The 13888-nt window shown below is 43.2% G+C and overlaps 1 protein-coding gene across 18 annotated transcripts in view; it reads right to left on the reverse strand.

Annotated features, from left to right (window-relative positions):
- Positions 1–13888, reverse strand: part of APBB2 (amyloid beta precursor protein binding family B member 2) — a 372773-nt gene that overhangs the window by 30637 nt on the left and 328248 nt on the right. Inside the window, exon 1 of one of the 18 annotated variants that reach the window (XM_061192214.1) lies at positions 4756–4881. The exons of 16 other annotated variants lie outside the window; for them this stretch is intronic. The gene's annotated coding sequence lies outside the window, so the exon portion shown is untranslated. Of the gene's footprint in view, positions 1–4714; positions 4882–13888 lie in introns of those variants that run through there. One more of the 18 variants, XM_061192213.1, reaches the window with a different exon arrangement.

Consider the following 13888-nt stretch of genomic DNA (forward strand, 5'->3'; position numbering starts at 1 on the left):
AGCCGTACTCCTTCATCTCCTACTGTCTAAGGCTGCTTCTGTGCCAGCATGACAGAGCTGAGGAGTTGCAACAGAGGCCACAGAGCCCCAAATATTTCATATCTGGACTTTCACAGAACAAGTGTGGAACCCTGCTCTGGATGTCGGCCTGATTCAGAGGTGCAACACACAACATGGACAAACAGGGAGACTAGGACCAGCTCAATAACTTGCGGAGCCCAGTGCAAAATGAAAACGCAAGGCCCTGCGTGAAAAAATCATTACGAATTTCAAGATGGTAACAGCAGAGCAGTGAACCAAGCGTGTATTAAACCCGTTGCGACTGGCTGAGATGGTGGAATAATCCTTGTTACAGGTGACAAACTCCACGGCCAGCTGGAAACTATTCCACCCAGAAGCAGGAGTAAGAACTCTTCCAATTTGCAGCTTTAGAATCAAAATATCTTTTGCTCAACTAAAATGCTACATGGGTGCCCAAAATGAGAACCAGAATCAATTTGGGTCTCTGCTCCAGTCATTTTATTTCGGAAGAGTCACTAGCAGGCTATGACTCCTCTTAGAATGTTTTTCTTTTTTCTTTTTTGGGGGGTGCGGGGGGTGGATAAAAAACAGAACACACTGGACTCCCTGAAAACAGCATTTTCATGTAACCTGGCAAACAGATGCATGCTTTGACATGACAGAATCAGGTCAAATCAGCCCCGACTGTCAACTGTGTTCTCCACAGCTGCTTTTCCTCTATCATAATTATTTCAGCTGTCATAATTTATTCATCCCCAGACACACTTACATGTTCTAGGGTAACAAGTCCAGGCTTCCAGATCAGAAGGGATGGCAGCCCAAGTCACTTCTGCCCCTTCTCATCTGCCTAAAATTCTGATTGCAGAAGAAATATTTTCCTGCAAACCCAAACCAAAGATGGTTTCAAAACCAAAGTTAACTGACAAAGACATTGTTAAGCTTTCATGTTCACAAATTGGAAGCTAGAAGGAGGGGCCTCCCCAAAAAAATCCCATCAGAGACCAAGTATTTCATTTATCTACTTTTTAGATACAAGGAAATGGCTTTTCTAGCTCACAAAATGCACAGTGAATTTCCTGCAAAGTTACTAAGGAATATTACTCTTTCTGATTTTAAATAGATATAGAACAAGTCTTATTTACAACAGAATATCTGTTGTTGGAACAATGGAGGATACTGTATATGAAATAAACAACTTCAGATGCAATTATCAATGGTATCTTATAAATCTAGAAGCAAAGGTAGAGTAATTCTGTATGGATTAAAGCTTAAACCTGTCTTCTTTCTTACTTTGATCCTTCATTTTTATGACAGAACAGAGAAAATGCTCAAAGGTCTGATAACCAGTTGAGAAGGATAGTCAGGGCACTGAAGGGTGAAAATGTCCTGGAAAAAATGGCCAAATGCACAGCACTCCACTGGGTAGGGCCGCTCACTGCACTGGGGAATAAGACAGAATTAAGTCAAGGTCTTGGTATAATATAAATTGAAAGTGAGTTGCTCATTGCCTAATTGTCCTTATACGGTCATTATTTCTATTAATACATATATCCAACAGAAATAAACAATGAATCTAAAACTCCAGCTACGGTCCTAGGTGACTCCTCGTCCTGCATCTTCCATAGTCAACCCTGCCAGTTCAATCTCCACAACCCGCTTCTCTTCATCCCCTCTGCCACCACTTTGATCTTTCCTGGACCAGGACTCGATAACTGAACCCTCAGCTTCCAGCTCAGCTCCCGACATCCATACCCCTTAACAGCATTCACTGAGATCTTTCTTCACGAAACAAATTAGATCATGGCACTCCCCTGGTTACCACCTTTCAGAGGTTTCTCATGGCATTAAAAAGAAAATTCAAACCTTCAACCATAACCAAAAAGCCCTGTATGATCTTGTCCCCCAGGCCCCAACCACCTCTTCCACCCCAGCACATATCACTGGACTTCCCGCTCCGGGCTCCAGCCACCCTGGCCTTCTCTCACATCCTTGAACATGCTGAGCACCCCTCATCCTTCCTCCTTCCTCCTGCTCCCCTCACACACCTGGCTTCTTCCCAGCTTTCAAGGTCAGCTCAAATGCCACCTCCTAGGATGGGCTGCCCCTTGGTGGCCCCCTTCCCCACCGAGGTACTCTCTCTCTGTTGCATTGTGCTGTTGACCTCACAGCACTTATCATAATCCATATCATCTTGCTTCCTGAATTGTTCTTCCAGCTCATCTCCTGCCTCTTTGAACCCTATCTCTCTCACTTCCTCATGTACCTCACAAGATGCCCGACACAGGGATGTTCCACATCTGCTGAAGGGCAAATTAATCTATAGATTATAAATATCAAGTACATGTGATAATCAGAGGTAAACCCTAAAAACAGAAAATGAAATATTTCATCTACATTCATTCAACAATTCAATTATTTATGGAGAGCGTCCTATGCCAGGTACTATGTTAAGAACAAAGGAATTCAAAGAGCTAGGACTTTCTCAAAAATGTCATATTCTTTATTTGAAACAGGCAGTTGAAAAGGACAAGTTACACTACTATTTAGTATGTTTTCACGTGACCCTAGGGATCCGTGGAAAAGTCTGAAAGTCCAGACAAGTAAGAAATTAAGTATCATCAGTACACTCCCCCAAATCCATGAAAAGTAGAGAGTGCATGATAGGGGTTTTCCAACCACGTTCCAGGTCTCTAAACCTAGGAGTCACCTCAACACCTGGGAAACTGGGGACAGATATAAAGCTTAGCTCAGTCAGTGGTCCAGAATGAAATTCATTTCCCTGAGGGGCTGTTCAAGATGAAAGCTACTGAGGTGAGACTAGGAGACTGCATGAAGGATAGTTTGTGAAACAGACTGGAATTACCACCTCTGAAAAAACAATGCCACTGTTCAAACTCTTTGAGAACTCAGCTTCTCCTGGCCCTCCTTGCAGTCCCAGGCTCCTCTGAGAGGTATCCACAATCAAGGCAAGCAGGTTCAAGAAGACAGAGTCCAGCGCACAACGACCCACTGGTCTGATTAATACCTCCACCCTTGGAGCGGAGGTGACTTCGGCCCCATCTGTTTGTACCTACAGCCTGGGCTCAGCGGACCTCCCGGGCAGCAGCATCCTCCTGGCTCACCTCGGGGTCATCCATACTGCTCCCCGGGGATGCTCCAGTTCAGAGGACCCAAAATGGGTCCTGTGCTAGAACAGTGTGAAATCCAAGAAAGCAAGAAGGTACTTGTTGCATTTACCATTTGATCATTAGTGCCACTGCCAAGCACATAGCAAGTGTTCAATAAACGCTTGTTAAATAAATTATCCCCATTGCTCAAAAGCCAGGACTTGTTAGAATGACAGAAAAACTCATAAACGAGCCAGCAGCTGTCAGAAAGGTGGGGTTCCTGACCAAACCGGCACACACAGCCCATGCCTTCACTCTGAGCCAAGTCCGATAGCACTTTCTACAACGACAGTGGCTGATGCCTTGTAGAAAGTCTTTCCCCTACTATAAGCTTGTTATACACATCTCACTTTGGACGACAAAACCGCTGGTAACTTATAAAATTACAGATGAAATTTACAAATACAGATTTAGGGTTGTTCTCCTCACAAAGCATTATGTGTCTAACTTCTTGGGAAAGGCCTCAGGACACCTCTGTCCTGAAAGGCTTCACAAAGCAAATAACAACTCAAGGGCAGTGGCAAAGATCTGAACTTTGGGGAGAAAGCTTAAAAACTGCTTTTGTGTCAGAGTAAGGCTGGAGGAGAAACTGACTGCTCCTGGTCTAAGGAAACCAGAAAGAGAACAACACGAGGAAAGCAGGCAGAATCCACCATTCATGATACTAGTCAAAGCTAGGCTGCAGCTGCAGTTATAAAGAGAAAGAAAAGACTAATGAGATTGCTCCTCCCCCGCCTCTTCCCACCCAAGGCAGTAATGAAGATTCACAGCTAACACATTAACTGGGGAATCGACAGACATGCCTGGATACAACACTGGTACAGGGAAATAGATAATACATAGAAAAGACACAGATTCCCCGAGAATCCAATCAAGTGTTGTGTTCAATATTTATATCACGTTTTTCTTTAAAAAAAAAAACAAACCAAAAAAACCCAAACCAAAAATCTACTTTTTTTTCAGTGCCAAGAACAAGCACGTGATAAGTTGGCAGCTTTTCTACCTTTTGGGAATTTGAGACATTTGCGTGCAAGTCCACCAATATTGTAAGTCATCCAATTAAAATTATTTGAAACTGCACAGTCTTTCTACACCAAAGGATACTGCTTTTAATTCAAAAATCGGATTACCAAGATCCTGAAATATTTTTCACTCCTAATGTAGACAAGAGGACATAAACGTGGATTCATCAGAGGGCATGTGAGATGAATGCACTCATTTGCTCAATCATAACACTGGACACAACAGAAATGCCCAGAGTGGACCATCTGAACAGCCCACCCCTGAACAGCTTCCTGCCACCCTGGTAAATTGCATCAAAAGACTCCTCCACCTTCCCTCCATTTCATACAATACTCATCCTTCCCTCCAGCAAGGCAGAAAAGACCCCTCCTCAGCCCTCTCGGCCGCCCCCAACCTCGCAAAGCACTGACTCCGGGGAAGAGAGGATGCAGCCTTTGTCCCTCGGGTCGGGTCTCCCGGGCGCAAGCTCGGGCGCCCACCCCGCCAGTTACCTCTGCGCTCACCTGCAGACAAAGGCGCGCCGCTCCCTCCCCAAGGCCCTCACCTTGGCCTCCCGGGCGGCCCTGGGGCTGGGCGAGGATGCCACCCCCGTGCAGGGGACGAAACCAGGTTGCAGGCACCAGCCACCCCGCAGCGGTCGCTCACACCAGCTGCTGTGCGTTTCTTCCGTCCCAAGTTGAAGCAAGTACCATCCGCGCCTCCCCACGCGCGGCCCGCCTGCCGCCGCAGCCCATTGGCTGCTGAAGAGGCACGTGGGCCGCCCCGCCCCGCCCACCGCTCACTCCCCTGCCAGGTGCCCCCGGCCAGGTGCTCCCAGCCGCTGGGGCCAGGGCCAAGGCGAGCAAAAGAGAGGGGCGGAGTTCCCCCATCCCTACCTACCCCCATTCTGTGACGAATGTTTCCCTTGTGGGACTCCCAGGACTTGGAAACTTCATCCTAATCCCACCTCTTTAAAAAGCTGACATCCCGGGCCTGAGTTTCCGGTTTCTCTTACGACCAGGCAGACCTGCCTGATGAATGCCAGGGAGAGGGGCCGTCCTGCAACCCACAGCCAGAAAGCCTCTGCAATACTACAACTAAGCAGAAGCAAACTGTAGCTTAATCAATCAGGCAGCAAGTTTTGAACTGAACTGAAAGTAGTTTTTACAGATTCCCTGCCAATTTACACGAAGCCCCTAACAGTGGTTCACCCCTCCGCCTCTCGTAAGGCATCTTTTGTTCACTGTTGACTTAAAGCCAGGATGGCACCCCAACACTGTCATCTAGCTGGGAGCTTCCTTCCCCCCGCACATACATGGAAGCAGAAAAGTGTCCCGTTGGCTAAACAACAGCATTTAAGTAAGAGTGCTGGCCAGCCACTGGCCAAAACAGTTCTGAAAGGAAAACCCAAGGTCTCTTACTGACCATATTCTATGTGTACTGAAAGTATTTCCTTTTCCTAATTATTTCTGGGCAAGAATAAGTTATTTGAGCGATTACAAAATGAAACAGGCAGGGAACATCAGCCATGTTTTCTGCCAAATTCAAAGTTCCATACACTCCATTTATAAGGAAAGGAACAGAAAATACAAAATATACATGGAAAATCAAGGGAGTATGTAACTAAAAGGCCTTGGCTGGGTTTAGTAAAACACACCACAGATATACTGGAAACTCTTTTTTAATGTTCCTGTTTTAAAAGAGGATTAAACATCTCACTCATTCAACATTTATTAAGCTCTTCCTAAGTGCCAGGCTCTGTGCTGACAATTTTATATTAGGCTTTTGTGGTTAGCGACTGTTTTTCAAGGGGGGCATGATTTAATTCATGGTGTATTGAATATATGACCAGTAATACCTGAGTGATTTAGAAGAACTGTTTACAATGAACTGCTCTGGCAACTGCAGCTGTTTGGAACACAGCCCATACTAGAAGTGGGCATGGGGGTGGGCTTCAGTCTTGGGGTTCAGCAGTCAGAACAGGTGTCACCTAGTCTGGAGACATGAACTGACTTCACCGGACTGCACCTGTCACCCTGTCAGAGGGCACCTTTCCTTCCTTACACATAATTCTAGTCAGTTTGGTTATCTGCTTCTCTGCCTACAGCCAAGGGGAAGCCACAAATCAGATGGGGCTGCCAGATGCCCACTGGTGACAGCACAGTATGACAGCCAAGGGTCTGCTGGCAGGGATGACAAGACCTGCCAACTCTACCTCCTCCTGCTGTCTCAAACTCACCCCCTCTCTCCGACTCCAGTGTCACCACCTAGTGCCAAGCCCCCGTCTCCTCCCATCAGGATGGTCGTAATAGTCTTCTCAGAGTCTCCCTGTTTTCACTCTTGTCCCTGACTGGCTATTCTCACTGCAGCCACACACATGACCCTTTAGAAAAAGAAATCACAAATCCGAGCATCCACGCTCCTGCTTGCAAACTCTACAATGGCTTCCTGTTGGTTGGAAATAAAGTCCATAATCATTTTCGGGGTCTCTGAGGCCTCCTGGGATCTGGTCCCTATTTTCACTCTAGTCATCGCTGCAACCACATTCCCTCCTCTTTCTGTCTGCTCCAGCCTCCTCTCCGTCCAGTTTCTGGAACATGCCCAGCTACTTCCCACCTCAGAGCCTTTGCACCCACTGTCTCCTACCCCTGAGATGCTCTTCACTGCACTACTCACCTGGCTAATCCGTCTCATCCTTCAGATCTTAGTTTACTTACCTCCTTGCGAAAAATCTTCCTAACAGTACCACCCATCATCCCACAACCCCAAGCATCCAGACTCTTCCTGCACAGTCCCCGTCTTCCTCACTTTCTGGTGAGTTTTATAAACTTATAGTGGGGTTTAGTTTTGTTCCTGAATAGTAAAGAATTCAGCCTTGGCCAAAAAGAGGTCTGGCCCTTGCCATCGGCTTCTGGGAGGTAATCTTTAAGACACGGAATGTCATACCTGATATGAGTGTTTTTGTTTACCTGGGGGTCTCGGGTCACACCAGATAGTCTAACAATGTGATTTAGGGTAGGGGCTTTGGGTCATTTGGCCTTAGTTCCACCTCTTGTGGGGCTAGAGACGTAGCTCAGCCACATGGATGGTCAACCATGTCCACGTGATGGAGCCTCCATAACAAGTCTGGACACCAAGGCTCAGATGAACTTCCCTGGTTGGCAATACTCTGTGCACACTGTCACACATCAGTGCTGGGAAGGCTATGCTGTCCATGAGCCCACGGGGAGAGGACAACGGAAGCCCCTTATGTGGATCTCTCCTGGACTGGCCCTATGTACCTCTTCTCTCCGCTGAGTTTAATCCGTACCCTTTAGCTGTGAGTGAGTTCTGTGAATCCTTCTAGCAGATTATCGAATCTAAGAGTGGTTTTGTGGGCTGTTCCTCATCATATTTTCAGCAGCAAGCACATTTCCTGACACACAGTAAGTGCTTAATACATTTAATAATCAAATTTAATAAATTACAATTTTTTTATGGGTACTTTTGAAATGAGCACGTAATCAGCATGTAATACCTTTACAATTTAAGGAATAGATGTCCATTTTGCCAACTCCTACTTCTGAGCCAAGGTCCAGATCAAACGTCACCTTTTCCCTGAAGCCTTTCCCCACTCCCTAGGGCTTGCCATTCTTGCCTGTGTTTTCTGGCCCATTGCTCTGCTTTCAGAGCAGTCAGTGGTATTGAAATGTCTCTTCTTGTGAAAGAACTATGTTACATCAACTCTGAGTCCCTAGCACTGGGCATGGTGCTTACACAGAGCAGGTATACAAAAGGTGTTTGCAGAATAAAGGCAATTTTTAAAAAAAGGATTTGGTTTATTGAAAGATAGGTTCAGTTATCTGTGAAATCCTGGTACATATTATAGCTCATTCCCTGAAAAATAAGGTAGCTGTTACTGTAGTAACTGAGTATTATAATGGTGTTCTACTCTATTATTTTCTTTTTTTCTTTCTAAAAATAAAGATGTTCCTCAAAATTATTAACCACATTAAAAACCTGACATGCTTTAAATAAAAATATGAAAGCAGATCACCCAACTTTTAAGCATCTGACTAATTAGAATGAAATATTAGTTTATTTACATAATACATTAAGCAAAAAAAAAATCCAAGCCCTAATCTTATTCTCCTCTGTACAAACCTAATTGAAAATTCAAACAGCACACCAATAACCTGTGGTGTCCGCAAGTAGCACAGAAAAATCAATTTTATTTCCTTCAGAGCTGTATTTAAACTGGATAATAACTGCTATGATGTGCAACAGCCATAATCCAATTTCAATTTATTTGATTAGATGAGTATAAACATTAAATAAGAAACTAATGGGATTGTCATAACAATGTTCACGCTGTTAACTCATTATAGGCAAAGCATTTTAATTTGCTCCTAGAAAAACGTGCTGCTAGAAATATATACAAATATGGATTTGAACAATCCTTAAATCCCATACACAAAGATCCTTACGTTGCCTCACCCAAAGATAAAAGCAGCTTTGAACTTGGAGGCCACTTGAAACTCCCCCTGAATTTAGGATAAGGAAAGCTCCGAACGACTCCTTGAACATTTGAGTTTTGTTTTTTTTTTTTTAAACATTCCTTTGTATCACAATGCAGAGTCACAGAGGATATCAAAGCAGCACCCACATTGGTGGTTCTTAAATTATAATGTGCATAATAATTGTTAAAATGAAGATGCCCGGGCTCACTCCAAGAGAGTGATTCAGAAGGTCTGGCTGGAGTGACCCCTTGCTCTTTTCACAAAAGCACCCAGAGGATTGGGAGGCAGGTGGCCTGTACACTGTACACTGAGAAACTGTTTCCAGAGAAGGGGACAGGAATTCTGTGTGGGTGAAGGAAGTCAAATGACACAGATAAAGACGATGGACAATGTGATGCTGTAGCACTTTCTGTGTCCCCCACTGGACTCTGAGCTCCTGGGAGCTCAACCATGCCTTTTTTGGTTTTGTGTCTTCGGGCCCAGGTCAGCACTGAGCACTTACTAAATTAAGTTCATTTGTAGCAAAGTGGCATGCACCCATGCTCTCACCTACAGGGACATCAAGTGAATTAACCAGGGTGCATTTCTGAGGGTCATACATAATCCTAACAAGGTTATCAACAGAGCAGGGGGGTGTTTGGGCAGGACCTAGATCAGCGCCTTTCAAACGTCGATGTGCAAATGCATCCTCTGAGGATTTGTTAGAATGCCAATTCCAATTCAGTAGGTTTGGGGCGGGGCCTGCATTTCTAAAAAGCTCCCAGGTGATGCCCATGCTCTAGTCCAAAGACTCCACTTTCAGAGGCAAGAATCCAGATGTAACTTAGCCAAACATGGCCACAGTGACAAAGAAACAGCAAAAAAGAATGCAACCCTCAGATCTACAATGAACCTGGCAATGAAAGCCAAGGAGTGGTGGACCAAGAGTAATATTTCCCAACTTATTTTAAAGGACTGTGTACTTGATGGTTGCTCTTGGAAGGATCCATAACGTGCATTTGTAAAGGAAAAGCCCCACTGTCCCACAAAACATCAGATGCAGCAGAAGATTTGCTTGCACTCACACAAGGGTGTGACCTTTATTCTAAAAGACCTCCAGGTTTTACTACAGTATCTCATTTAACTCAGCTCTAGAGAAAATTTTGAGAAAAAAAAAATTCTCTTGCTCAATGGCCCGGAGTCTTCCTGTTCTGCTCTATAACATGTACAGGCTATTTATAATAAGTGTGTACAACAAAAATCTTTGTAAGAGGAAGACATTTCCAAGCCCTAGGTAGGGAGCATAGCCCATTTTCTTTATGCAATATTCAGCAGACAGAACCTCCCACTAGACCAAAGACAGTGAGCAACTCCCTGGCACTCAGTGTACTTTAAAGAGACTTGACTTATCCCTCCTCCCCGCCCGCCGGCCCCCCCTCCCCGCCTGACAGTTCTCACGTTACCAACTGCTACGTGGTGGGAGGTGAGCATAAACTGTTACCCTCAAGGATTCAGGATCCTAACAGAACCAACACAACACTCAATTCTTAAAATGCGTCTGCTCAACCATCTCCCTTCTCAGCCCCAGGGCTTGCTCTCTCTGGGACACAGAACTGCAAGGTGGTGCAGGGGCACTGAAAGCAGGAGGATGAAGACACCTCCAGGCTGTCCTCATGCTCACTCAGCAGGGACACTGGAGGGCCAAGGGAAATGCCTGTTCTCCGGCAATTTCCATGATTAAAATGAGAGAAAAATCATGTTTCTGTTTTGCATTAGAAACTCTACCTTAAATTGATACTAAATCCGTGGCTGGGAAGGTGGGGCAGGGCTAAGAGGGTAGGGGCTGGTAGAGTGAAGCCAAGAGAAGTTCTTGAAATAAATTATGTTTTCCTTCATCTCGAGCCCACCACTGCTCTGGTTTATGTCCCTATAGTTTTGTCTTTTCTTAAATATCACATACATGGAATCATATCATATAGAGCTTTTGAATCTTGCTTTTATCACTTAGCATAATTTTGGGGGAGGAAAGGATAAATTTTATTATAAGGCCCAACGTCTTTTTTCTAACTTTCTTTTCTTAACTTGCAGTTTTATTGAGATATAACTGACATACAGCACTGTGTAAGTTTAAGGTGTATAGCATAATGATTTGACTTACATACATCATGAAATGAGCACCACAGTAAGCCTCATACAGATACAAAATGAAAGAGATAGAAAAATATTTTTCCTGTGATGAGAACTCTTAGGATCTACTCTCTTAACAGCTTTCATATATGACATAGAGCAGTGTTAATTTTATTTATCATGTTGTACATTACATCCCTAGCACTTATTTATTTATCTTATAACTGGAAGTTTGTACGTTTTGACTGCCTTCACCCAATTCCCCCCTCCCTACTCCCCCACCTCTGATCTCTTTTTCCTGAGTTTGTTCGTTGGTTTTTGAAGTATAATTGACCTACCACACTATGTTAGTTCCTGTTATACAACATAGTGATTAGATATTTCTATATATTTCAAAATGATCACCAGGATAAGTCTAGTTACAATCTGTCACCACACAAAGATATTACATAGTTATTGACTATACTCCCCACACTGTACATTTCATACCCCTGACTCATTTATTTTGCAACTGGAAGTTTGTACCTCTTAATCTCCCACACCTACTTCTTCCCCACCCTCCACACTCCTCTCCCCTGAGGCAACCACCTGTTTGTTCTCTGTATCTATAACTCTGTTTCTGTTTCGTTATGTTTGTTCATTTGTTTTGTTTTTTAGATTCCACATATAAGTAAAATCATACGGTATTTGTCGTTCTCTGTCTACTTATTTCATTTAGGATAATACCCTCTAGGTACATCCATGTTGTCACAAATGGCAAGATTTCATTCTTTTTCATGACTAATACTCCTTTGTATGCATATATATCCACCATATCTTCTTTTTAAATTTTATTTATTTATTTTTGGCTGCGTTGGGTCTTCGTTGCTGCACGCGGGCTTTCTCTAGTTGTGGCGAGCGGGGGCTACTCTTCGTTGTGGTGCGCAGGCTTCTTATTGCGATGGCTTCTCTTGTTGCAGAGCACGGGCTCTAGGCGCGCGGGCTTCAGTAGTTGTGGCACATGGGCTCAGTAGTTGTGGCTCATGGGCTCTAGAGCGCAGGCTCAGTAGTTGTGGCGCACGGGCTTAGGTGCTCCGCGGCATGTGGGATCTTCCTGGACCAGGGCTCGAACCCGTGTCCCCTGCATTGGCAGGCGGATTCTTAACCACTGCACCACCAGGGAAGTCCGCACCATATCTTCTTAATCCATTCATCAACTGACAGACACGTAGGTTGCTTTCATATCTTGACTATTGTAAATAATGCTGCAACAAACACAGGAGTGCATATATATTTTCTGATTAGTGTTTTTGTTTTCTTCAGATAAATACCCAGGAGTGGAACTGCTAGATCATAGGTTAGTTCTATTTTTAATTTCTTTAGGAATCTCCATACTGTTTTCCATAGCTGCTGCACCAATTTACATTCCCACCAACAGTGCACAATGGTTCCCTTTTCTCAAAATCCTTGCCAACACTTGTTATTTGTTGTCTTTTTGATAATAGCCATTCTGACAGCTATGAGGTGATATCTCACTGTGGTTTTGATTTGCATTTCCCTGATGATTAGTGATGTTGAGCACCTTTCCATGCACTTTTTGGGCATTTGTATGTCTTCTTTGGAGAAAAGTCTATTTAAGTCCTCTGCCCATTTTTAAATTGGACTGTTTTTTTGCTATTGAGTTATAGTAATTATTTGTATATTTTGGATATTAACCCGTTATCAGATATATTGTTTGCAAATATTCCCATTCAGTAGGTGGCCTTTATTTTGTTGATAGTTCCCTTTAGTGCGCAAAAACTTTTTAGTTTGATTTAGTCCCACTTGTTTATTTTTGCCTTTGTTCCCCTGGCCTGAGGAGGCATATCAAAAAAAAAAAAAAAATGACTAAGACCAATGTCAGTGAGCTTACTGCCTATGTTTTCTTCTAGAAGTTTTATGGTTTCATGTCTTACATTTAAGCTTTAATATAGTTTGGATTTATTTTTGTACATGGTGTGAGAGAGTAGTCTATTTTGATATTTTTGCATGTAGCTGTCCAGTTTTCCCAACACCATTTATTGAAGAGGCTGTCTTTGCCCCACTGTATATTCTTGCCTCCTTTGTCATTGATTAATTGCCCATATAAGTACGGGTTCATTTCTGGGCACTCTATGCTGTTCCATTGATCTATGTTTCTGTTTTTTGTGCTAGTACTGTTTTGATTACTGTAGCTTTGTAGTATAGTTTGAAACTAGGGAGCATGATATTTCCAGCTTTGTTCTTCTTTCTCAAGATTGTTTTGGCTATTAAGCGTCTTTTGTGTTTCCATATAAATTTTAGAATTATTTGTTCTAGTTCTGTGAAAAATGCCATTGGTATTTTCATAAGTATTGCACTGAATCTGTATTTGCCTTGGGTAGAATAGTCATTTTAACAATATTAAGTCTTCCAATCCATGAACAAAGTATACCTTTTCATTTGTTTGTGTTGTCTTCAATTTCTTTCATCAGTGTCTTACAGTTTTCCAAATACAGGTCTTCTGCCTCCTTAGTCAGACTTACTCCTAGATAATTTTATATTTTTTGATGCGATTGTAAGAGGGGTTGTTTTCTTTATTCCTCTTTCTGATAGTTTGTTGTTAGTGTATAGAAATGCAACAGATTTCTGTATATTAATTTTGTATCCTACAACTTTACCAAATTCATTGATAAGCTCTAGCAGGTATCTGGCATCTTTAGGATTTTCTATGTATAGTATCATGTCATCTGCAAACAGTGAGTTTTACTTCTTCCTTTCTAATTTGGATTCCTTTTATTTCTTTTTCTTGTCCAGTTGCTACGGCTAGGACTTCCAATACTATGCTGAATAAAAGTGGTATGAGTGGGCATCCTTCTCTTGTTCCTGACCTTAGAGGACATGCTTTCAGCTTTTCACTGTTGAGTATGATGTTAGCTGTGGGCTTGCCATCGACAGCCTTTGTTATGTTGAGGTATGTTCCCTCTACGCCCACTTTCTGAAGAGTTTTTATCATAAACTGATGTTGAATTTTGTCAAAAGCTTTTTCTGCATCTATTGAGATGATCATATGATTTTTATTCCTCAGTTTGTTAATGTGGTATATCACATTGATTG

Source organism: Eubalaena glacialis, chromosome 5 (assembly GCF_028564815.1).
Source record: "Eubalaena glacialis isolate mEubGla1 chromosome 5, mEubGla1.1.hap2.+ XY, whole genome shotgun sequence".
Lineage (NCBI taxonomy): Eukaryota > Metazoa > Chordata > Mammalia > Artiodactyla > Balaenidae > Eubalaena > Eubalaena glacialis.